The following is a 24982-nucleotide window of genomic DNA, read 5'->3' as shown; positions in this document are numbered from 1 at the left end:
TCGATTAACCCAAGCCTGAGCATCTTGTCGGTCTCCTTCTCCACTGCCTCCCACCGCTTCCTGGGGATGGGGCGCCAGGTAGCCCGGGCTGTCTGCCCCGGGTCCGTTGGAATGGCATGTTGGATCAGGCTCGTGCTGCCCGGCCTGCGGGAGAAGACCCCGGGAATCCGAGCCCAGAGGTCTTGTAGCTGGGCCCTCTGAGCTGGGTCGAGCTGAGGGTCCACCTTGGGCTCCTCCAACTCCGGGGCATCAGTGGTCCAAGGCAGCACACTGTCAGGGAGCTCTAGCGGGTCCTCAGCCACGCCGCACTCCTCTTTTGGGCGCTCGTGCCACTGCTTTAGGAGGTTCACATGCAGGGTCTTCCGCCGACGCCGGCCGACCCCACACTGGACTTCGTAGGTGGTGGGGCCCAGCACCCTTCGAATCTGGTAGGGACCCCTCCATGGGTCCCCTTCCTCTCTTGGGAACACCGAGTGGTGCACGAGGACCTTCTCTCCGGCCTGGAAAGTCCTCATCCGCGCACCCCGGTCATAGGCGGCCTTTTGCTTTGACTGGGTGCGAGTCAGTCTGCGATTTGCCTCCGCTTGGGACTGTTGCACCCGGTCACGGAGCCGGCTCACGTACTCCTGTATGGGGGGCGCGGGGCTGCTGGCCCGGGGCCCCCAGCGTTCCGTCAGCCGGGAGAGCATCCCCCTTGGCTTGCGCCCATATAGCAGCTCGAATGGGCTGAAGCCAGTGGAGGCCTGCGTGGTCTCCCGGAGGGCAAACATGAGCGGGTCGATGTACAAGTCCCACTGGTGAGGCTTGTCCCGCGTCATCTTCTTCAGGGCCTCCTTGACGGTCTGGTTCAGCCGCTCTGCCAACCCGTCTGTTTGAGGGTGGTAAGCCGAGGTGAACACCTGCCGGATCCCCAAATTCCGGCAGAGCTGACGCATGGCTGTGGCACGGAACGGGCCCCCCCGATCCGTCAAAATTTCGTCTGGCAGCCCCACCATCGCGAAAAACTTGGACAGGGCCCGTACCATCCCCGGGGTCTGCATGGTCTTCAGCGGGATGACCTCGGGGAACCGCGTGGCATAGTCCACAATCACCAGGGCAAAGCGATGGCCCCGGGGTGTGCGTGGCAGCGGTCCGATAAAGTCCATTGCGATGCGTTGGAAGGGTGTCTCCATGACGGGCAGTGGGGAGAGGGGGGCCTTTGGCGGGCGGCGGGCTGCCACCCGCTGGCAGGTGGGACACGAGCGGCAGTGGGCCTTCACGTCTGCATTCACAGAGGGCCAGAAGAATTGCTCAAGAACCTTCCTCAGGGTCTTGTGGTGCCCCAGGTGCCCGGCCCAAGCATGCTCATGGGCCGTGCGGAGGACTTCCGCCCGATAGGCTGCTGACACAAGTAGTTGGCGGACCTCCCCCTGGCCATTTGGGGCACGAGCTATGCGAACCCAGACCCCTCCTTGCTTCTCGATGCGAGGGAGCCGTTGGAATCTCCGTTCATCCCGCACTTGCTCCTCCTCACGAGCGGCTGTCTCTCGCAAACGCTGCAAGGACTCATCTGCCTCTTGGGCATCACGGAATGGGCGGTCTGCCAGGGTTCCAGCTGGGCCTCCAGTCCGTGGTTCTGCCCCTGGCCTGGTGGAGGGACCCTCTCCCGGGTCGTTGGCCTCCTCCACTTGCAGAGCGGTGGCAACTTGTGGGTCTGTCACTTCCCCTGCCGCCTTCAGCCGAGACCCGGCGGTCCCTGGGGTGTCTCTTCCCAATTTCTTCGCTGCCTGCTGGAGGAGCCTGAAGAACCCCGGGGCATCTCTTCCCAGCAGTATTGGTACGGGTAGGTGAGCTAACTGGGCAACTTCCATTTGGTGGCGGACCCCTAGGTACTCTATCGTGATTAGGGCCGTAGGGTACGGCTGGGTGCGGCCCATCACATCCGTCACCGGGATCCAGCGGAACACTGGGGTGGCAGCTGGGAGGAGCTGGGGCCGAATTGCTGAGACTGCACTCCCAGAGTCCAACAGGGCTTGTAGGATCAGCCGGCCTATCTTCACGGTGGCGCACAGACTCTGCACCTGCTTGCCAGGCGGTGGGTTATTTTCCCAAACGAGGGCGCAAACCCTTGGCAAGGCCTCAGTGAGCACACCGGCTTGCCTCTGCAGCTCCGCTGTCTGTGCTAGTTCCACTGGAGCGGCTGGGTAGGCTGCCTCCAGCTTTCCCCACATCCTATCCTGGCGTTCCTCCAGCCACAGTCCAAGCTCCGCTGGGGCGGCGGCCTTGGGAGGCCGCCCCTTGACTGGTGCCTGCGTTGGAACGTCTCTCCCCGTACGGGCCACCAACTTGTCAGGGCTTGCCGCCGCTGCCGCTGGGCGTGGCACTGGGCGGTCTGTTCCTGACGTCACAGGGGGGCCAGGGATTCTGCAGGACCCTGCTCTGTGGAAGGAGGGGCGGTATACCTCACCCAGACTCCCTCTCAGTCCACTCGCTGGCCTGCTCAACCCGGCCTGCTTACCCTCTGCGTCCTCCTTCGTCTCCTCCTTCCAGAACTCTCCTCCAAACCTCCACCCTTGCATCTTACTGCTCTCACTCCACATCATCACTCCTCACTCACACCCACCACCACAGGGCTCTTCCCAGCCAGCTTTTATAGGGCTTCCTTCTACTGCCCCACCCCTCTTCCAGCCTGGCCTTGGGCTGCACCAAGCAGTTGCAGCTGGGGTAGCTGATCTGGCCCCACTGACCAGCACCAGCTGTGCCTTGTTCTCTGGCTGCCCAGCCTCCCTGCCTTGGCTGATTGCTGAAGGCATGTCCAGCTGCAGTCCCCTGGCTAGCAGCCCAGCCTCCCTGGCAGAGCTGATGGCTGAAGGTGGGTCCAGCTGCGGCTCCTTGGCTGGTTGCCCAGGGCTTCCTGCAGAGTGCCTCCAATAGCCCCACCTGGAGTGGCTTGGCTTTTGGCAACTCCTGGGCCCGGCTACTATTTTCTAGCTGGGGCGTGGCTTTGGGTTGTTGGGGCTGCTGCTGCTTCTCCTCCTCAGGTAAGGTCTTTGGGTGGGTGACTGCTGGGCTCCCAATCCCTCTGCCCTTGCCCCCTTCCGCCTTGCCTAGCCCCCTTTCCCTCCCTAGGGGAGTGGGACTCGCTGGCCTCTCTCTGTCTCCCCCTGCCTCCTGAGGCCCTGGGCTTTTGCCCCTTGCCCCTGGCACCGGCAGGTTCTGGCTCCATTTGCCTGTGGGAGGGGTTGACCTGCTGTCTGCTGGCTGCCCCCTCTGTTTGCCCGTCAGCCCGGCTGACCTGCTGTTCCCTCCTACCAAGTCTGGGGGCTGGGACCCAGACCCCGGACATTTGTTTCTGGATTAGTAGTATCTATTGTTCACATTTTTACTCTGAAGACTGGACATGTGATTAACTGATTTTTTTTTAACATGGGAAGAGAATTTTAGCACATGCCCAACCTGCATTCTGAAATGGTATTTCAATCAAAGTTAAACTATATGGCTTTAGAGTGTATTAGTATGAGGTCTATGGTACAGTCTAATTTGGAATATTGTATACATTTCCTGTTGCCATATCTCAAAAAAGATATTGCAGAGCTAGGAAAAGTGCAGAAGTTAACCAAGATCAAGGGGAGTTCTTGAGCCTCTGTGCCCTGATTTTTGGCTTTCCAGGGCAACTGGTTGGACAGTGTGTGAAGCAATGGATGCCCGACTTACCAGGCGGAGGGTTTGCGGCCGCTAGCATGGAGATGGGAACGGCCGCGGCAGCCTTGCTTTCTTCTCCCCGGTGTGCTCTGGGGCTTCGGGTGGCCAATCAGTTTAAAACTTGGCTGCCCAATCACAAGCAGCCGGGGAGGGGCTGGCCAGGGGCGGGGCTGGCCGCCGGACCTAAGGGACGAAGTTTTCCCTCTGGTCTGGTGGCTCAGCATTTAAGCAGAGCCGGTCCCGCTTCCCCGCACTTTGCTTCCTGATGCGAACCCCCACCCTCCGCTCCCTGGTTGCTGTTCTTTCCACTTGTTCCTTTTGTCACAACTCGTTCAGGTATCATTGGATCGGATCTCTTTTCGGGGATCTAGGGCCCTCGGCCCTGGAACCCCATTAAGGGGATTCCCATATGGAATCTTGGGAGTGAGGTGAGAGGCATGCCCAGCTCGGGGGCTGCCGGTGTTCTCTCACTTCCAGGTGGCAGGGGAATCATGCAGGGGTGTATACCCATATGATCTCCCCCTTTAATGTCACTCCTTGGTTCCTCCCCTTCAGTGGGGGTCCTGAAGGGGGGAGGGGTCAGCGGCTGGCAGGCGGGCCAGCCGATGCTGGGGATCCGATCCATATGCTTGCCAATGCTCCTTTGTTCTTGTTTACCAATAAAGTTGTGACCAATTTTTCTCCAGCTGTTTGTGTGGATCTGAGTTTGTCAACGCGCTGTCCCCTTCCACCAGGCTTCAGCATAGGCCGCAAACAGGACACTGGATTAGATGCACCACTGGTCTGATCCAGCAGGGCTCTTCCTATATTCTTAGGACCAATAAATGTATAAAAATGTTAAGGATCTCAGTGTTTGACCCTTGTTGAGGAGGAAGAGGAATTGTTAACCAAATTGAATTTAGAGGTTCATCTGTCAGAGCCTGGCATTCTCATCAAAAGGGAAATGGTGTGTTGGATTCTGGATAAGGATAGCAGAATAAATACAATTTCTTCAGTTGTGTGGAAGTTTATGCTAAAAGACCAAAGCCCAGAGTTTGTACACATCCCAATCTAACCATTACACTAGGAAATGGATCATATAGTAAACCTGCCATAGGTCCATAGCATCAGATTGCCCAATTATCCATTGTTCCAAAGTTAGAATTTCTTTCTGTGTTTGGAAAAAGTATCAAAAATGCTTTTAAACTCATTTCCTTTTTAAGACTATTCTGGTAGATCTCTTTATATCATTATGTATTTTAAGAAATTAAACAATGAGTGCCTAGGCAACTGGAATGTCTTGGATGAGGCTTATCACACTTTTCACAGCTGCTTCCAAATGATCTTAGGTGAGATAGCACTGGCAGCCATTTGATCTGATGTGCTGAAGATTTACCTAGAGGTTTTCAGTGTGACTGGAACTGGGCTGTAACAATCTGGCTTGACCATTAAGCATAGACAATAAGAAATATATAATGTGAACTGCCCTTGCTTTGTCCCTTTATTGAAACTTTCTATAGTTTAGTGTTATGTTTAGATTGTTAATACTCTGAAATGCATGTAACAGCTTTCGGTTGCATTTACAGGTATACATACACACATAACACTTCTTCAGTCTTGGAAGTCCCAAAAAAATAACAGATTTATTGTATCATAAACTTTTGTGAGTTACATTACAGTTATTCATAAAAATGTACCTGATGAGGCCAGATTTTAGCCCACAAAAGCTTATGCTACTATAAAGCGAAATCCTGTCACGGAGTGGAACAGACCCTGATGCTAGTCAGAGACGAGCCATGACGAGCACCCCTTTTACAGAGCCATAACCTGAACTACAGCTGATTGGTAGCAGGCTTGGAAGTGGGTCCCAGGTTCATGAGCAAGCTTGTTGATTCTCCATCAGGATCAGGACCATTATCCTTGCAAGAAATGGGAAAGAGCAATGAGACGTGTGCAAGCTTAAGCACTGCCATACAAGGCGATCAAGAAGTAGGTCAGTGAGAAGTTTTCCAGTTTCTTCCACCAGGCTATGCAGGAAAAGAGGCTGTGGGGAAAGCTCAAGTGAGCCAGAATCCCCTCCTTTTTCTGAGGCCACAGTGGTGGTGGCTAAGGACTGACTTGGTCAGGCAAGTTGGGTCAGAATGTACCCTTCTACAGTTTCTTTTGGTTTTTCTTCAGTGGGCTAGCATGGATACATCATTAGAATATGATACTTTTGAGGTGTACAGTATCAAGATCTTTGTTCAAGCTCCTAACTGCTATCATATCACTATTTCCATCCCCTTGTTTAAGTGGTATAGGGCCCTAAAAAGCTGCCTTTTCCAGTTCTCTTATTCTCCCTTTTTTGCTGTATAGTATTGACAGCTTAGCTAAGCTAACTAATAGGAAAGAAAAACATCAACCTGAAACAATATGTGCATTGTTAAAAACTAGTCTTAGGATCAATTCCCTGTAGAGCTGTTGCTGGGGGAGAGTGAAAAATAAGCTGCTTACCTATATTCCCCCATATACTCCCAACATAATATAAAGAATGTTCCTTTAACACAGCAAAGCTTTCTTCCCAAACACCCAGTATTATACAATATAAAAATAAGGGGACATTTGGCTGCAGGGCTATTGCTATTAGGGGCTGGGTGGGTAGGGCTGCCTCACCCCTAACAATAGTACTATGGAGTAGAGATGGGCACAAACCACATTACAAACCATAAAAACCCACAAAAATGGTGATCGCGCGATCTTGATCCAGCAGATCGTAGTCGGCCACGGCCAACGATCCAGCGTTCGGGAGAGGCCTGGGTCAGGGCGTTCAGGCTCGGTTTGGGAAGCCAAACCGAGGCGCCAGCAATCTATTCCCCTGGCACCGGAGCCAGGGGAAGGCCTGAGCTCTGTCTGCCCTCCTTCTGTCGCCCTGGAAACCCGAATGGAAGCCCAGCTTTCCTTGATCAGCAGGGCTTCCTTCCAACCACGGAGCTGCAAAGCAGTTACAAGCAGGGGTGTGCAAGGCCTGCCTGTTTCGGTAAACCTGATTCAGTTTGAAATGAATCAGGAAAGCGTTTCAGTATTCGCGTTTCGTTAATAGTTTCGGCTTTTCGGCTTGATTCGGCCATTGTTTTCAACAAAAAAACCTTCTCCCGGCTTTCTGGGAGTCTGGGGGGGGGGCATTTTCTGTCCGAATCACACCAAACTTGGTGGAGACCTTCTCCTAACTCTCCTCTAACTACCCCCCAAGTTTCAGAAAGATTGGACTTTGGAGGGCCATGTTATGCCCCCCAAACAAGGTGCCCCCATCCTCCTACATTCTCCATGGTTCTCTAAGGGGAAAAACAAGTCATATTTCTAGGTGGCTTAGGGTGGCATTTTGCAAGCCAAATGCACCCAACTTTCAGGGGACCTGCTCCCACCTGTCCTCCCACCCTCCACCAAGTTTCAGGCAGATTCCACTTTGGGGGGCCATTTTATGGCCTCCCAAAGAAGGTGCCCCTATCCACCTCCACTCCACTATGCCCTCCCAAAGGTGGATCTCCTGCCACACCACTTTGTCTTTCTACTGTGTGGAAGACTTCCACACTGCAGAAACACATGGGATTGGGGCTGCCAATGGCCACAGCCACAGTCCACCTGCACCCAAACTGCCAAATACCACACACACCCTCCCCCAAACCTAACCTCCCCTGTCCTGTGGCCAGCCACTTTCTATTGATTCCTGTTATGGGAAAATCTCCCACAGCAGGAACCCACGGAATGTGTCATCTATGGCCACAGGCACAGTCCCCCTTTTAAATCCACCCCCACAGCCCCACACTGACCCAAAGATACCCTCCCCAACATTCCCACACCGGCCACTACCCCAGGAGCAGGCTGGCCAGCCGTCCCCCATTGTTCCCTGTGATGGGAACTTTTAAACTCTTTTTCCCAGGGCAATTATGCACAGCCCAGGGGTGCCACAATGGTGGGCACACTCCTGAGTGTGAGCTTGTCCCTGTGAAAGAGCACCTGAACCACAGACACCCTCCCCCAAATGCCCCCACCACCTACAGAGGTGGCTGGCCAGCCAGCCCCATTGTTCCCTATGATGGGAACCAACTGCACAACAAAGAATAAAACACAAACACACGCTGAATAAAGTTTTTAAAAAGTATTTTCTCACTTTCAAAGTACAAGTAGGCAAAGCATTGTGACACATTACACCAGCAGTCCCCCACACAGAAAAATAACACAACTCACTTAACATCAGAGAATCACAAAAACACAATTCCTGTCAAAAACACTTTATTTCTTGAACAGCTTTAGGTTACACAGCAGAGGGGCACACCAAAGGGCATGCGAGAAGTATCTTACACAAAAATAACACAACACATTAAAGAATCACCCAAAACACAATTCCTGTCAAAAACACTTTATTTCTTTAACTGCTTTAGGTTACACAGTAGGAGGACACAACAGGGAATAAAAGCAGTCTACTACACAAAAATAACACAACTCACTTAACATCGAAGAATCACCCAAAACACAATTGCTGTCAAAAACATCTTATTTCTTGAACAGCTTTAGGTTAAACAGCAGGGAGGCATACCAAAGGGCATGCCAGCAGTATCTAACACAAAAATAACACAACTCACTTCACATTAAAGAATCACCCAAAACACAATTCCTATCAAAAACACTTTATTTCTTTAACTGCTTTAGGTTACACAGTAGGAGGACACAACAGGGCATAAAAGCAGTCTACTACACAAAAATAACACAACTCACTTCACATCAGAGAGTCACTCAAAAAACAATTGCTGTCGAAAACAGTGAAGTAAGTTGTGTTATTTTGTGTAGTAGACTGCCCCCAACCTTCAGGGGCCCATCTCCTACCTGTCCTCCCACCCTCCACCAAGGCTCAACCAAGGGTGGTTGTGGGGTGAAGTGCGATGGCAGTCCTCCTGGTTCAGTTGTGGAAAGCAGCATTGGGTGTGGCTCGGGGGCCGCAGAGAGTCCTCCCACTCCCCCAATTCACCTGTGTGGGCTGTGGAGGAGGCCCAAGAGGTCTTTGCACAGGAGGGAGAGAATCTCTCTCAACATTTTGAGGAGGGGTGGGCGGGCGCTGGATCCCTGGAGGAATGGTGTGTGTGTTATGAAAGATCCCTCCCGTCCCCATCCCAAACTCTCGGTGGTGTCCCCTCCCGCAGTCCAGACCTCACCCCGTCGTCTGTGTCCAGCCCCGCAGCGCAGCCTGTAACCATTCATCCTCCTTCCCCTGGGACAGTTACCGGTCAGCGTTACAAGGCCTCCATATGGAGGCACTTTTGGGCCCTTCCTGATGACCCCCATGTGGTGCGGTGCTGTGCCTGTGATGTCTTGGTGCACAGGGGCAAAAACCCAACGCACCTGCCTTCGACGGCCCTGACTCGCCACCTGAAGAGGCACCACCCGAGCCTGTCTCCCTCCTCACCCAGTGAAACATCCATTGGGGGGAGAAAGGGGGCTACCCGCTCTTCTGAGTGGGGATCAGTGGGAGGATCACTTTGCCCTGAGGGTGATGCTGGTGCGAGCAGAGTGCTCCGGCAGGCCGCACTGGGGGACGTTGTCCCCTCGGGGTCCAGGAAAGTGCAGCTTAAAACCTCGAGGCTGATGGCTCAGGAGGTGGCTGCTGCCACACTGTTCCTCAGTAGGACCCTCGGGTGAGGACCCGCGGTGGCTGGGGGATCAGGCCCCCAGTCCGAATGACACGTCCTCTCCCTCCCACGCCGGGAATTCCAACACGCTCCTCTTTGGCCTGGTGGTTGCGGGGGGATCTTCCCACTCCCCCCCCCCACATGACAGGACCTCTCCCTCCCATCCTTTCCGGCAAGGCAGGAAGGTGGGTGATGCTGCCAATGGCAGCCTCCTTTGGGCACTTGCACAACAGTTCAGGAACTGTTGCACATATAGTTCAGCCGCACAGTGCCCCCATCCATCGCAAACGCAGGGGGGAATGGGTCTCTTGACTGATGTCCTTCCCACAAAGGCAGGAAGATTGCCGATGTCAGCTGCTGTTGCTGCTGCTGCTGCTGCTGCTCTCCCGTTTCCGTCTCCCCTTCTCAGGAACCACTCTGACCCATCCAGACAATGCCTTATGTCCTGCCCATCCCCTACTTTCCACAAAGGCAGGACGGCGGATCAGGTCAAGCCCTGCTTCACGAGGGACTATCCTGTTACTGCTCCCTCCTTGGTTACACAGTTTGGTGGCGCTCACGCAGCCGATTGTATTGTGTATGGATACAGTTGGTTGACAAGGTGGCATCACCCCTATCAACGGGACTGACAGTACCTCTTTCAGCTGGGTGGGAATGTCTCCTTCAACTCCCGTCCTTTCCGTCAAGGCAGGAAGGTGGGTACTGTCAGCTGCCACCGTATTACTCCGCAGTGGGACTCTCGGTTGAGGAGCCGTAGCTGCTGGGGGATCTTCCCCCTCCCCCTCCTCATGATTCCCACCCACTCCGGGAATACCAGCATGCTCCTTTTCAGCCTGGCGGGTGGGCACATGGGGGGGTACCGCCGGCGAGCAGCCAGACCCCCCACCCTCGAGGGGAAGCAGCTCTCTGCCGTCTCCCCGTGCCCAATAGGTCCGGAGGCCACCACCAGCTCCCACCATTCATGTATCACTGGGAATCCCGGCACGCTCCACTTTGGACTGGCGGGTGGGCACATGGGGGGTGCCGCCGGCAAGTGGTCAGACCCCCCATCCTCTGAGGGGGGGCAGCTCTCCTCTGTCTGCCCATGCCCGCCAGGCCCGGCAGCCACCACCAGCACCCACCATTCATGTATCGCTGGGAATCCCAGCACGCTCCACTTTGGCCTGGCGGGTGGGCATATGGGGGGTGCTGCCAGCAAGCGGCCAGACCCCCTGCCTCCTGAGGGGAGGTGGCTCAATGCCGCCTCCCCGTGCCCGCCAGGCCCGGCGGCCATCGTCATCAACCACCTTCCTGCCATTGCAGGGAATACCAGCACACTCTTCTTTGGCCTGGCGGGTGGGCACATAGGGGGTGCCGCCGGCGAGCGGTCAGACTCCCCGTCCCCTGAGGGGAGGCAGCTCATCGCCGCCTCTCCGTGCCCGCCAGGCCCGGCAGCCGCCGCCTTCACCCACCTTCCTTTCTTGCTGGGAATACCAGCGTGCTCCTTTTTGGCCTGGCAGGCGGGCATATGGGGGGTGCCACCAGCGAGCGGCCAGACCCCTCACCCCCTGAAGGGAGGCAGCTCATTGCCATCTCTCCATGCCCACCAGGCCCGGTGGCCGCCAGCAGCACCCACCTTCCCACATAGCTGGGAATACCAGCGTGCCCCGTTTTGGCCTCCACGATCCATGATCCCGTTCGGTTCGGGAATGGGAGATGGTCATTGCGGTTTTGTTAATTTGGGATCGTGGTCGGCACCAAACCACAATCCACAGGTTCGTTATTTTTTTTTGGTTCGTGCCCATGTCTACTATGGAGATATTTTGCAAATGACAGGCTTGCTGATAGTTCTGAAATGACTCCCAGTCCCATTCCCTCCCTCTTCCTCCCTTCTTCAAGTCCATGGAGTCTTGTCTATGTATTCCTCACTCTTAAGAGTATGGCCTGGTGGGAAGGAAAGAGAAAAGAAAATTTCCATGTGCACTGTTTTTCAATCCCTTGTTGTAGGCAAATCCTTGATATTAATATCTGGTCTATAGACTTCCATGGTTTAAAAAAAGCTGCACAATAGGTCAATCTGTTATCTGGAAAGACTGCTTGTCAGCCACCATATGGATACATGTTATAACAAAAGGACAGGCAATGTCATTTCTTCAGTAGTTAAGTTTTTTATTGTTGACAGGGGCATAATAATGAACAATTATTCTTTTAGCTCATGTATAGCGTTCTTCAACAGCTACCAGCCCAGTTCTACTTGCCCAATAGAGACTCCAACTCTGCATGAACTACATCAATTCTTTTTAAGATTCTGGCATGTTTGTTGGGTGTTTAACAGCCTTACATTTATAGCCACTTGGCTATTAGTTTGAAACATTTAAAAAATCTTTGATAATAGTATTTAAAGAACAGCATTTTTTTACCATATAAAAAAATCTGCTATACACATTCTATATTAGAACAATTTATTCTGCAATATGATTACATGTTGGCACAGGCTCTGATTAGGACTTTAAACAGAAACTAGTGGTAGTTATGTTGAATGTGGTTTTCATTGGATGCAGCACAATACCATTGATTGGATGGAGATTATATTCAGCATTAACTCCAGCTCTATAAAAATGTCACAAAGGAAGTGAGTCTGGTGGCATCAGATATTTCTAATTGCATGGATGAACAGCACATGTTGTGACTTCTGATTTTAATAATCTAAATAGACAAAGGAAGTCATAGGTTGGAAGCAAAATCATTAATCTTGGTGATTATTAAACATTCCTCTAAATGACAGTAATGACTTGCTTTTGACCTTGGATTGTTGAGCAGTATTCAAAAGAGAATGGTGAGTCAAATATTTGTGGTGTCCAACAAATTTCACAGATCAGATAATTTATCTCTAGTAGGCAAGCTTGCATCTTTTCAAAGAGGTGTTTGCCAATTAAGTGCTTACTTTGCTATTTGGTCTTATGACTTTTTAATTGAGTATTTGGTAAATTCAAAACTCATAATATGGTTTCCTGATTAGTAGTTTGACATTCGTAATTGTAGGGGAATATATCTTGTTTCTGTAACATATGGTTGGTTCACTGTGGGCTTCTACAGATGAAGTATGAATTGTATTGTAGAGCAAAACATGCATAACTGCTTGAAAAGTTGTGCTTATAGCTTTGGATAAAACCCAAAGCAGCCCCAATGAATTGACTACTGTTCTTCATACTTATTCATACTTATTTGTGCAGTTTGTCCATCTTCTGTCTGATGTCCCCCATATTTTTTATTGTGCCCCATAGGAGTACATATATGCTCCTGTACCTTTATTGCGTGTATTTGCATTTGGGCACCTTAATCGAAATATCAGTCATATAGAACCATGGCCTAGCTCTATACATGCATCCTAGCTTCCCGCAGAGTTCTTCTGCTAATGTATATGTGAATGATATCACATTGTAAAACTGCCAGATTTTTTACTTGTTCCCATAAATGGTTTTATCAAGCACTTTATTACAGCAATTAGATTTTCACATATATATTATCCTGTCCATTTTGTCCTGTACTTCTTCCATGATACAATTCAAATATTCATAGTAAGTAGCTTTTTTGTGTTCAGTCGCTCACAGTTAGTTTTTCTGGACAGATTTGGTGATTAAGAAATCTAGTGTGGTAGTCTCAGGAAACATGTTTTATGCCCATATGATTACCATGTTTGGAACAAGAGTAGAGGACTTATAGACAGTTATTTTCCATTATTCACTGTTGATAGTAACATCTTGTTACTGTCACCTACAATAGGAAAGTAAAAGTATGAGAAACTTCATGGATACAGGGCACCAAATAGAAGTATATGCTGAGGGGAGGCATGTAAGGGGGAAGTCCTGCCTATGTTGGTGAATCAACATAATCATAACTTTGTAAGCCAATGGTTGTCCAATGAGCTGGACAACATGGTTGAAATTGGTCAAAAGATTAATCCCTGAAAGTTAGGGGCTTTTGAAATGTACTAACCCAGGTACTAACCCAGGTTGATATGCTTGCAGCATACACTGAGCTTATTTATTTGGACATTAATTTGATGAGATGATGATCCAGCACAAAAGACATGATATCCTATCACTATTGCAGGAGTGTCTGCCAGACCCAAAATGACCTGCCTGGAACTAGCAGGAAAGCTAGCTCTGGATCTGTTGCTGGGTTCTGGGAAATGTAGTTTTATTTGAAGCAGAGGCATTCTTCTCTGTGCTATGTAGTCTCTTCCCTATACTACAAAAATCCAGTAGCACCTTAAAAACGAACAGTATTCCAGTATGAACTTTCATGAGTTAGAGCTTACATCCTTTGATACAATAAAAGAAAGAAAATAATTTTCCTTATTTTTATATAGAGAATTATGGAAGGGGAGCAGGAAGACAGGTACTAAGAAGTGCTTGTTATCAAAATCAGGTGTGGATCTCTGTGTTAGAGATCTGGACATTTCAAACATAAAGGATGATGACAGAGGTCAGTGATTCAAGCCTTGATCATTCTGTGGTAAAGACAAACAAAAGTCAATAAAATAAGGTAAGCAACAAACTAATTACAGAAGTGTTCTGATAGTAAAGGACTATGGTATGGTATGATACAACATGTTAAGAACACTCTATTAAAGTTTCTAAAAAGTAAGTTATTAGAAAGGGGAGAGGAGAAGGTATCAGCTTATTTCACTTCTGAATTCAGCTCCAGAGCCAAGAATAAAGAATGTTCCCACCATCCTGTCACAGGCAGTTCTTGTGGATGCATATGTTATTACTTCAACTGAAATTACTTTTGAGTGATCATGTATAAGGTGTTGGCTGCAATCCTAAGCACAGGTACAACAAGGGAACAAGTCCACGGGAAGCAAACTGCAATACTCAGCAATAAATTTACAAAAGGTATATTCAAAGTGCAAGTGCTATAAATAGTGAAAATTCATACACATTGTGAATTCATACCCATACATTCATTCCATAGACATCACAGATTTACAAGGGAAAATACATCCATATACACTGAACAGTAGGGCTATAACTCCATAGGTCTTTTCATGAATTCTTATATAAGGTATTGTGCAAAGACAAACAGTCCTGAGTCCTTCCAGATCTATAAGGAGCGACACAGTTGGAAATGAAAGGCAAAGTTCCAAACCACGCCCAATCTGGGGCCGGCTTCACACTGCAGATTTCGTGATTCCTTCGTCAGGAGCGTGCAGTTCACTCCATCAGGTCAGGACAGAGCACAATCCAACATTATTGCATCACCAACACTCTTGAAAGCCCATAACATGGCGGCTGAGCTTGTTCTCTTACGCCGCCGTGTTATGGGCTTTCAAGAGTGTTGGTGATGCAATAATGTTGGATTGTGCTCTGTCCTGACCTGATGGAGTGAACTGCACGCTCCTGACAAAGGAATCACGAAATCTGCAGCGTGAAGCCGTCCCCAGATTGGGCGTGGTTTGGAACTTTGCCTTTCATTTCCAACTGTGTCGCTCCTTATAGATCTGGAAGGACTCAGGTCTGTTTGTCTTTACACAATACCTTATATAAGAATTCATGAAAAGACCTATGGAGTTATAGCCCTACTGTTCAGTGTATATGGATGTATTTTCCCTTGTAAATCTGTGATGTCTATGGAATGAATGTATGGGTATGAATTCACAATGTGTATGAATTTTCACTATTTATAGCACTTGCACTTTGAATATACCTTTTGTAAATTTATTGCTGAGTATTGCAGTTTGCTTCCTGTGGACTTGTTCCCTTGTTGTACCTGTAATTGTAGGGGAGTAGCCATCTGTTTTTCCTTTGCAATCCTAAGCACAGCATACTCACAGGAGAAGTGGCAGTTTTGGGACTACCTTAAAAAAACTGGGCTAGGTTGAAGCTGCCAGAGGAGCCCAGAGAAACAGTGGAAGAATCTGCAGAGGAAGAGGGTCCTAGAGAGCCCTTCCCTTCCAGGGCAGGGCTACCTCCCTCAGCTCATCCCCTTGGCTGGCCTCTTTTTCTGTCCTTGCCTTCTCTCTCTTTGTAGATGCCTCTGCTGGCTGCCATGACTGATGGCTCTTTACCCTTCCCACCAGTCTTCCAGGGCAGAGGGTCACCAAGAATTGTCCCAGAGAAATTTACAACCAGTCCATCTCTGATTTACAGCTATATTTTTGATTGCTAAAAGCTCTCTTTTCAGGTCTTTGATCTCTTAGAATAAGTATTCTACAACAGACATTTCAGAGCCCAAACTATCCCTCATATACTATGAGCATGTTACTTGCCTGCAGGTTCTGCAGCCAAGCTTGAGGAGAGAGTCTCTGGTCTTGGGCTGAAAATGCTAAGTCTTATAATTTTCAGAAATCTCAGCTTTAAAAACCACCTCTAGATGGCCACAATGGAAACCTTGGGGCCATCCTAGATTGTTATGGGTTCAACACATGAGAAACATCACACAGTAAATCTAATGATCAGGTAAGAGAAACTGAAACCTTTGTAGTCAGATCATTATTTACTGAAGGCTTGAGTGGCTTGCGTGGTCCTGTCACCTTCATTTTGCAGTGGCAGCAGACTTCATAAGATAGGGACTTAATCCAATTTTTTTCTAGAAGAACTCAGGATATTTTCAGCGCTTCATCGATAATTTGACTAACGGCTTAGTGTGAGACTAAAATGCCAGACTCCTAGGGGCCTTGGATACTATCACGCATAGATGCCCTCAAATAAATCGCTACACTATGTTTCACACATGAACTGAGAGACCAAAAATGGAAGGGATACCTTTAGAACCATGTAGGTGGAAGGCAAAATCAGACCCAGCATGCCAAAGAGGTCATTTGAAAGCCTATAAGGTACAGGTGATTGCAGGAAAGAAAGAATTCTTCCACCATTGCATCCATGGAATCATGCCTACTTCGACTGGTTGAATTTTTGTCTGCTCCTTGAGATCTGATATTTCCCATGATTCTATTATTTTCCCTCTGTTATTTAATATCAATAACTTCACCCCTTGTGGATACAGCTGATCTGGCCATATCGATCCATGCTACTGTAACCTTGAGACTAGATTACTGAAATGTGCTTTATGTTGTTCTGTCCTTGAAGATTACATAAGGCTACAGTTGATTTAAATTCACTGGATACCAATGTGTTTTGGGATCTTGTTTGAGGTCTTGATTTTGACCTTTAAAGGGGGGTGGGGATACACCACCCCCACCCTCTTCCCGTGCTGCTTTTTACCTGGTTGGAAGATGGAAGAAAAGTGTGAGAATACTGTCTTGGGGGTGAAGTGCACTCCCACATGCTCCAGAGCGCCACTGCACACAGAGGCATCACACCATGAATTATGTCATTCCTGGCATGATGTGGAAGTAATGGGTTGCACTTAGGGCTAAGTGTTTGAAAATCAGTCCCAAATTTAGCATTTCCCCTCATACCGCCCCCCCCCCCCCCATCTCTCAGTTTACCTCCCTAGGGACCTGACAACTCTATCTTTAAAGCTTTTTATGGCCTGGATCCAACCTACTTGAGGCGTTGCCATATGAGCCTTCGCAAACCCCTCTGTCTTCTTGCTAGGGCCTCCTTTCAGTTCCTTTTATAAAACTGACAAAGAGAACCACAACCTGGGCAAGGCTGTTTTTGTGGCAGGTCCATCCCTTTGGAATGAACTGCCAAATGATATGTGAGTTGCCTCATCCATTCTGCAATTTAAGAAAAAGTGTAAGGTGGAGTTTTTTAGAATAGCCTTTGGCTGGTGGTTTTATATTAGGTTATTTTAGTGTCCGATGATGTTTTAATTATTTATTGTATATGGAATTTTTATGGGTGAAAATACATTTGAGCTTTTAGGGGAAATAAATAAATAAATAAATGGCTTTCTGTTACTTATCTCCAGGTTTGTTTGTTTTTTCTCATGCAGTTCATTTCTTTAGAATCAAATGGGCCTCAAGAGTGTGAAAAGTAGGGCTCCCAAACAGTTACTTCTATTTTTAGGGGGGAAAGAAAGTATGTCAAATCGATTGTTATTCTCTAGTTTTATCTGTGCATCTCAGATATTTTAAACTTCATCATGTCATCTCCCTGCTTGGTACTTAGGATATATTTTGCTAACTGATTAAATCTTCAGAACTTTCATAAGTTTCCAATGTAATGCAATTGAAAAAAAGTTGAAACATGCCCTATAGTCTATTCCTTTAAACAAAACTTCTGAAGAATTTCAGTCAATAAATAGAACCTTAAGTTTAGTTACATTTTCCACCATGCAAACAGCTTCAGCACCAATTGAGTAGGGCAACTAGGATGTACTGAGAGACAGTCATATGCCAATTTAGTAATGGCAGTTGATTCTTTTTACAGCCACAACTGTCAATAGAATAGCAGCACTATCCCCATGCAGCTGAGTTTGCACTCAAATTTCCCTATCCTATTACAGGTACATACATAACCAAAAATGATCTATAATTGCCCTTGCACAACTGTGTGAACAATTGTGTGAACAAGCCCTTAAAGATTAGCCCTTCTTGGCTAAATTGTATTTGGTCGCATATATAAAGCCGCAATACATCATAAGCCCTTAGGTCTCCACATGTGTTTGAATCATTTGTCTTAAAGGCCAGCCTGAAAGGTTTATTAATAGCACATGCCCAAAGGAGGGTTTGTTGTGGGTACCCAGATGACATATATGAATCTTTGGAAAATAGGCTTGGGGCTTTCAGTTACATCCCATAAAACCCATACCTTTGGATTTATAAACATTCAGTGAAGAGAATCCTTTATAACTAGCTAACAGAAGCCCTGTTTACATGACATATTTGTGGTGAGAGACAATGCATACAAGGGAAGTGGGAGCAAGTATGCTGACCCTCCTCCTGGTTGTGACTTTATGGTAATCCCTACCCCAGCTATGTGTGTTCAGCACAGAACTTACATCCACACATAAGATCTGTTCCCCAGGACCATGTCATGTCTGTACCCCTACATCCATGTCATTGTTCTATGTGTTGAACCATTGCTAATGCTGTACCTTGATTTCATTTTGCAAATGCGCTAACCATTGCTTTCGTTTCTCTAGCAGCCTGAGAACACAGCTGTCTTATCTCTTTCCTTTGAAGCTCACAGAAGTGACCTTGCACTGTCTGAAATGTTACAGTTTACTCTTATGCATTTTGTCCTGTGTAGGCTGATGCATAAACCCTAGAAGAAATTCCCAGACCATTTCCTGTGCAAAGCTGTGGTCTAGGTGGGAGGGGGGAAATGATTGGGTATTTAGAGATGTACTTTCTTCAAGTTTCTATTCCTATCAAGGAAGTGTATACTGCTGAGATGCTTTTTTGCCTCTGAGTAATTCTATGGACATATATATGGAAATGATTGGATTTCTGAATAAAACCATTTAACCAAGAGCTTGGACTTCTTGTTGCAGTGGTACAGAGACCTGTCTACCATATCCTGTCATTCATAGCCTGACAGACCAGGAGGAGTTGTTCATTCCCGGCCACAGAGGCACAAGCATAGGTAGGCATAGATAGGGACAGCACTCTCGGCTGCAAGCAGGGACAGGTTTGAGTGCTGGCTTCCACTCCCTCTTCTAACCATGTTGGCCCAGTTCATGATGATTGCTTTGTGTTTACAGGGCTAGTGTGGGTCTGTAATAAGATGGCCTGTGATGTGAATAAGATCCAGAGCAGTTAGCCGTGTTAGTCTGTAGTAGCAAAATCAGAAACCACAGTTCTCTTTGTCAGATGCATCTGGCAGGGAGAGCTGTGGTTATTGAAGGCTTATACTACATGGGAATGGGATGCTTTTACTGCTGCAAACTAACTCGACAAACTGACTCCACACCAAAAGGAGATGTTTACGTTTACTAGCAAAGGAATGTTTTGGTTGTCTCCCCGCTAATTGCATCCTGTCCCCTTCTGATATATGTCCCCTTCTCTCCCATCTCCACCCTCCTCTTCTGTATTTGACCAGTTTGTATCATGCATCTGATGAAGAGAACTTGATTCTCGAAAGCTTATGCTACAATAAAATTGGTTAGTCTTAAAGGTGCTACTGGACTCTTTCTGTGATGTGAATGGTAGTGACAATAAGTCACAGAATCTGAAACAAATTTTATACCACGGTGCACAGAAATGCTGACCTATTGAACAAAATTCTTCACAAACTTGAAGGTCATTACGGTACTGATGATTTAAACATGAGAGTGTGCATCTCAAATTCATAGTAATATTTGAAAGATACCAAATAAAATGGCAAGATAACCTTTGCTTTGAATATGTCATACAAGTGATTTAATTTTTATTATAAGACTATAATCAGGAACATAATCAGAAATGCTGAGCATAAGAAAATTTTGATATCAGCTTTTGAACTCAGGTCACACATAACGTAATATAATTTTCCTTTCAGTTTAACACATTATATGCAACAAAAGTGACTGGCCCAAAAGTATAGTAATCAATCATTGGAGTTCCAATGAATTTTTATGTTTCTTAATTTTTGTATTAAAATGTGTAATTTTATGGGATAGATTTTACCAGTAGTCAAATTATACAGAAGCCAGCCAGGTGACCGTGGGCTAGTCACAGTTCTCTAGAGCTCTCTCAGCCCCATCCACCTCACAGGGTGTTTTGTTGTGGGGATGATAATGGCATACTTTGTAAACCACTCTGCGTGGGCATTAAGTTGTCCTGAAGGGTGGTATATAAACTATTGCTGTGACACATGTCATCAAGACACCATGTAACTTCTGTCAATAAAATAAAATTACATGACTCAATACAGTCACAATAGATGGTATTCTCTTTGTGGGGAGGTGGTGCTCTGTTGTCTTGGTGCTGGAAGGAAGGCAGTGGGAGGGCTTCTGGTGTCCTGGCCTCACTGACAGTCCTTTAGATGGCACTGGATTTCTAGCCACTGTGTGTGACAGAATGTTGGACTGGATGGGCCACTGGCCTGATCCAACATGGCTTTGCTTATGTTCTTAGTCAGTCAGATATCATAACATTATGATATCTGGTGAGATGTGCTGATGTCACTGAGGTACAAGTGCTAAACCATGCCATGAAGTTCAGAACATGGATGAAAATAAAGTCCCAAATGTGATTGAGGCAGTGACAAATTGCTTGGATATTCCAATGTAAGATTTATTTTAAAGCATGAGTAATTTGGGTACAATAACAACAATAACAACTGTGTTTATATACCACTGTTCTAGACAGATTAATTCCGTACTCAGAGCAGTGAACAAAGTAAGTGTTATTATTATCCCCATAATATAGCTGGGGAATTTCTGCTGAGAGGAGTGGCTTACCCAAGGCTACCTGCTGAGTTCATGGCAGTTGTGGAATTTGAACCAGCAGAGTGCTGATTTCCAGCCCAACCATTTAACCGCTATGCTACAGCAGCTATGTACACTTATTTGCAAGTGTTTTTTTTATTCTATGTACACTTATTTGGAAGGAAGTCCCATGTACTAAGTAGAACTTACTTCCATGTAAACATGTGTAGGATCTAACAGTAAAGCATTGTCATATAATGCAGTATGTAATCATTGTTAGAGGAACATAACAATATGATCCAGAAACCACTTAATCTTGCATATGTGCCTGCCAACCACTTTACTTTGCCCTCAATGATTTGTGCTGACATACATAGTTTGTGACTGCACGGCACATCCTTAAACATAAGAGGCAAACTGAGTTGCTGACAATTCACTTCATCGTCAATTCACAATTCACTTCTTATCCCCATGCAGGCGCAGTACACAGGGATAAGCAGTGAGTCAGGGGCAAAACAGTTTGCCTCCCCACCATCTCCTCAGAGCCTCCAGAGGTCTGGAAAGGCCCAGCGCAGCTTCCCACTTCCCACTGCCTGGGGCTTCTGGAGGCCCTGGAAGCCCCTGCCCAGCAACGGGAAGACCTACCACCCTCAGGGCTTCTAGAGGCCCGGGAAGGACCAGCGTGGCAGCAGGAAGACATGGCGCCACTGCCTTGGGCCTTCCCACCATCCTGGAGCCCAGTGCAGCTGTGCAGCCCAGCTCAGCAGCCCACTACAGTGCGGGACTGCCCAGCCCAGCAGCCAGCTGTGGCATGGGGCTGTCTGGCCTGCTGCAGTGCAGGGCTGCCCAACCCATTGCAGCACAGCCCGCTGTGGGGCAGCCTGGCTCACTGTGACATGGGGCTGCCTGGCCCAGTGGCCCAGTGTGATGCATGGCCCAGCAGCCCGCTGCGGCACAGGGAAGCTCGGCACCTGCTACTAAAGCCCATTGTATTATGTTACAATGGGCTCTGGCACTAGTATTTTATATCAGAGCAAAGTTGTAAGCATGCAATCTAAATAGCTTGTAAGCCATAGCCTAAAGGTAGCAGAATGGGCATGCTCCCATACTTCAGGCTAGATTTGAAAAAGCAAAAAGGTAATTTAATTCTATAAAATGTCTACTTAAGCTAGAATTACATAGGTATTTGCCATCTAGTTGCAAGTGATTTATGGTGACCTCAACAAGAGCCTTTCAAGGCAAGTGAGAAGCAGAGGTGGTGGCCATTGCCTTCCTTTGCAGAGTCTTCCTTGTGGTCCCCCATCCAAGTCGATCTATAAATACCTAAAAAATGTCAATAAATAATGAAACAATATAAATTAATGCAAAAAGCAGCAATACAATATTTCTCCATCAAGATACAATACAAAAGTCTTCCAGACCAACTGGTAAGTATAAAACAATATAATTAAACCACCATTTGGAACCTCAACAAAGTCCAGAGACTATAGGTAACAAAGCATTCATTATGCTTTAAGTGAAAACCATTGTCTTCTTGATGTTATTGCAGGAGAAGCCTTCAAAAGAAATTTTCAAAAGAAGTTGCCTTTCATTCAAAGTTCAATGCCTATAGAAGCCTTCAATTAATGTCTGCCCAACAGGTTCTGCCAGCATGTCATTGGCCCATTTCACTGAACATTTCCTCAAGGGCACAAATTAATATTCACACCACTGCAATAAAACATATATCTAACCTTAACAGTCGTGTTGTCATTTCCAAAACAACAATAAAGCTGTTAAACAAACTGCTCTGTGATTTACTGCTATGTAAATAACTCACTGTGATACCAATGTTCTAGTCTTAAAAACCTAGTTGGTCAGGCAATGACAGTCTGTTGCCGTGCCTATGTAATCTATGATGCACATTTTAAAGGCAGCCATGCGCCTCCTCCAACGCTGCTATTAAATACAAATTTTAAGGAACCACACACTTTAAACCCATGTTGCACCAAAATGTTACACAAAAATAAAGTGTCACACAAAACAAGAATAATCTATTTCATTATTAAATCCTTGTGGTGATAGGCTGTTTAATCTGAAAATCCATCAAGCCTCCAGCTGCAGTAAATGTCTACCAGTTTTTTATTTTAATCTGAGGTTCGCTACATGCAGGACTGAGAACTGGAAGTCTCTATCACTCTCATGGTTCCCAGTGGTTCCCACCATTGTTCACTTTGAGTACTTTAGCATTTTAATTATATGAATGAATTGAGATATATGTATTGATGGTGATTGGTTTGGCTTCTGGGAGGTTGTCCTGTTTCTTGTAGTTTCTGTGTCCCAGGCAAGCCCCTTCTTCTTACATAGCTTCCAAGACTGACAAGATCAGGCTATGCCACACTGCCTTCCCTAACCTGGAATTTTAAAAGGATACATACTGTGAAGATGGCATGAGGAGGAGCCTTAGCTGAAGGACTACACAATGCTGAGCTCTTTAAGCATACTTTTGCCACATCGATAATATGAAGAAAAGAGTTGTTGAAGTGTACAAGAGTTAGTTTACCAGCATCAAATGCTCATCATGAGTCATGAGTAGACATGGGCACAAACCAAAAAAAAATAATGAACCCATGGTTCGTGGTTCAGTGCTGCCAACGAAACTGAACTAACGAACCACAACGAACATTTCCAGCTGATGAACCTGTTCGGGGTTCATGGTTCGTGGGGGTCAGAATGGCCCATTGGACTTAGAGAGGCCATATTCACAGGGAGTGTTTAGCAGGCTCTCCTCCAGCCAGCACCTCAGTTTGGTCAAGATTGCAATAGGGATCTTGGAGTTATACCCTCTCCAATCCGAGGCCCCCAGGAAACTCGCACTCGACACAATTAGAGCCACCAGTTGATGTTGGCCCAGTGTACAAGGGGTGTACTTGAAGGTATGCCACCTCCCCTCAGGGGGCAGGGGGTCTGGCCGCTCGCCAGTGGCTCCCCCCATGTGCCCACCCACCAGGCCTCACAGGAGCATGCATTTATTCCCAGCGTAGGCTGTAAGCTGTTTTATGTTGGCGGCCGCCAGGCCTGGCATGCATGGTGAGGCAGTGGCGTGCCGCCTCCCCTCAGGGGGTGGGGGTCTGGCCACTCGCCAGCGGCACCCCCCATGTGCCCACCCGGCAGGCCTCAGAGGAGCGTGCATTTATTCCCGGCACAGGCCAGAAGGTGGGTGATATCGGTGGCCGCTGGGCCTGGCGTGCAAGGGGAGGTGGTGGCATGCCACCTCCCCTCAGGGGGTCTGGCCACTCACCGGTGGCACCCTCCATGTGCCCGCCCACCAGGCCTCAGAGGAGCGCGCATTTATTCCTGGCGAGGTCCAGAAGGCGGGTGATGTCCCCTCTCTTTCTATTTCTATCTCTATCGTTTTCTACATACAATTCTCTAACTATATAACATTCTCTAACTGTTAACATACATTCTCTAATGTTATACATTCTGTAATGTTTGTATCTTTCTGTGTTTTTGTTTTTCAATCCTTTTATCTATGTATGTATCGTGTTCTGTTCAATTCTATATATATTGTCGAAGGCTTTCACGGCCGGAGAACGATGGTTGTTGTGGGTTTTCTGGGCTGTATTGCCTTGGTCTTGGCATTGTAGTTCCTTACGTTTCGCCAGCAGCTGTGGCTGGCATCTTCAGAGGCGAGGCACCAAAAGACAGAGATCTCTCAGTGTCACAGTGTGGAAAAGATGTAGGTCATTTGTATCTACTCAGGAGGGGTGGGGTTGAGCTGAGTCATCCTGTAAGGGTTTCCCAGGGTGTGGAATGCTAATGGCGGGAGGCTTCACTGTATCCTGAGGAGGTTCTTTTGCATATGGATTGGTACTTTTGCATATGGATTAGCACATCAAGTACCAATCCATATGCAAAAGAACCTCCTCAGGATACAGTGAAGCCTCCCGCCATTAGCATTCCACACCCTGGGAAACCCTTACAGGATGACTCAGCTCAACCCCACCCCTCCTGAGTAGATACAAATGACCTACATCTTTTCCACACCGTGACACTGAGAGATCTCTGTCTTTTGGTGCTACACCTCTGAAGATGCCAGCCACAGCTGCTGGCGAAACGTCAGGAACTACAATGCCAAGACCACGGCAATACAGCCCGGAAAACCCACAACAACCACAATTTTATATCTATTTGTTGCATTCGCATTCTGTTTCTAGATCTACAACAGTTGATATCTATGTACCCTTTTCTATGTATTTCTCTGTATCTCTCTCTTACTATCTATTCATAACTTTCTATTTCTATCTGTTTCTTTCTATGTGTTTCCACCACTATCTATCTGAATCTATATCTTTCTATGTGTATCTGCCCTTTCCCATTTCTTTCTCTCTCTGTCTTTTTCTCTATTTTTATATCTATATCGTTTTCTACAC

Source organism: Eublepharis macularius, chromosome 5 (assembly GCF_028583425.1).
Source record: "Eublepharis macularius isolate TG4126 chromosome 5, MPM_Emac_v1.0, whole genome shotgun sequence".
Lineage (NCBI taxonomy): Eukaryota > Metazoa > Chordata > Lepidosauria > Squamata > Eublepharidae > Eublepharis > Eublepharis macularius.
The sequence above is the reverse complement of the archived record's forward strand: the minus strand, read 5'-3'. Positions refer to the sequence as shown.